Consider the following 1,597-nt stretch of genomic DNA (forward strand, 5'->3'; position numbering starts at 1 on the left):
AGCCACTGCGCCCGGCCTGTTTTTACTCTTTTATCAAGACATAATTTGCATATACTAAAATGCACAAATCTTAAGTGGATGCTCCATGAATTTTTACCTATGTATATACCCATGTAACCATGACCCAGTTCAGGATAGATAACATTTCCATCATTCTCATAAGTTTCTTCAGGCTCTTTCTCACTCAACCCCATCCCCCACTCCCCTAAACAGGTGGACACTATTCTGACCTCTCTCATTGTATGTAGATAAGTTTTGCCTTTTTTTTTTTTTTTTGGAGACAAGGTCTTGCTCTGCTGTCACTCAGGCTGGAGTGAGTGCAGTGGTATGATCACAGCTCACTGCAGCTTCAAACTCCTGGGCTCAAGTGGTTCTCCCACCTCAGCCTCCCGAGGAACTGGGACTATAGGTGCACACCACCACACCCGGCTAATTTAAAATATTTTTTTTATAGAGATGGGATTCCCTTGTGTTGCCCAGGCTGGTCTTAAATTCCTAGACTCACGGCATCCTCTGGCCTCAGGTGTGAGCCACTGCGCCTGGCTTGTCCGATCTCTTGTGGTCAATGTTGAATTTTTGAGAGTCACTTGTATTTAATGTAAGAGCAATGCATTCATTTTTCTTGTTGTGCTGTACACCACAATTATTTATCATTTCTTCTATTGATGGACATTTAGGTTGTATTTAGTTTTGGGCTGTTAGCAATTTAGCGGCAATGTGCATTTTTGTACATGTATTTTGGTGTGCATAAGCACTCATTTCTTTCAGGGTATATACCCAGGAATGGAACTGCTTGGTCACATGGGGAGTGTATGTTTAATTTTAGAAGAAACTGCCAAACGGTTCTCCAAAGTGCTTGTACCGATTTATATTTTCACCAGCAGCATGTAAGAGTTCGCTTCCTCCACATCCTCACCAATGCCTGATATTTTCAGAGATTTAATTTTAGCCTTTCTAGTGAGTGTGTCGTCACAGCATATTGTAGTTCTCATTTGCATTTCCCTGTAACCATTGAGGTTGAGCATCTTTTTTTTTTTTTTTTCTTGAGACAAGAATCTTGCTCTGTTGCTCAGGCTGGAGCACGCTGGTGCAATCTCGGCTTACTGCATCCTTCACCTCCTGGGTTCAAGTGATTTTCCTGCCTCAGCCTTCCAAGCAGCTGGGATTACAGATGTGTGCCACCATGTCTGGCTAATTTTCTGTTTTTAGTAGAGACAGGTTTTCGCCATGTTGGCCAGGCTGGCCTTGAACTCCTGACCTCAAGTGATCCACTTACCTCGATCTCCCAAAGTGCTGGAATTACAGGCATCAGCCACTGTGCCTGACTGACGTTGAACATCTTTTTCTATTTTTACTTTTAAAAAAAAATTAAAAAAAATATGAAACGCTTCACGAATTTGCATGTCATCCTTGCGCAGGGGCCATGCTAATCTCTGTATTGTTCCAATTTTAGTATATGTGCTGTCGAAGTGAGCACTGAACATCTTTTTTATAAATTTACTGGCCGGCCGGGCCTGGTGGCTCACACCTGTAATCCTGGCACTTTGGGAGGCCGAGGCGGGTGGATCATGAGGTCAAGAGATCGAGACCATCCTGG

General features: G+C 43.2%; 1 non-coding gene across 1 annotated transcript; it reads right to left on the bottom strand.

The window, feature by feature from the left end:
* Positions 1-1,373: 1,373 nt before the first annotated feature.
* On the bottom strand, positions 1,374-1,477 carry LOC119468702. The gene has a single exon (XR_005197453.1). It is a non-coding gene; the product is annotated as a U6 spliceosomal RNA (small nuclear RNA).
* Positions 1,478-1,597: the final 120 nt, after the last annotated feature.

The sequence above is a fragment of the Cebus imitator genome, unplaced genomic scaffold (genome assembly GCF_001604975.1).
Source record: "Cebus imitator isolate Cc_AM_T3 unplaced genomic scaffold, Cebus_imitator-1.0 Scaffold475, whole genome shotgun sequence".
In the NCBI taxonomy this organism is placed as follows: domain Eukaryota; kingdom Metazoa; phylum Chordata; class Mammalia; order Primates; family Cebidae; genus Cebus; species Cebus imitator.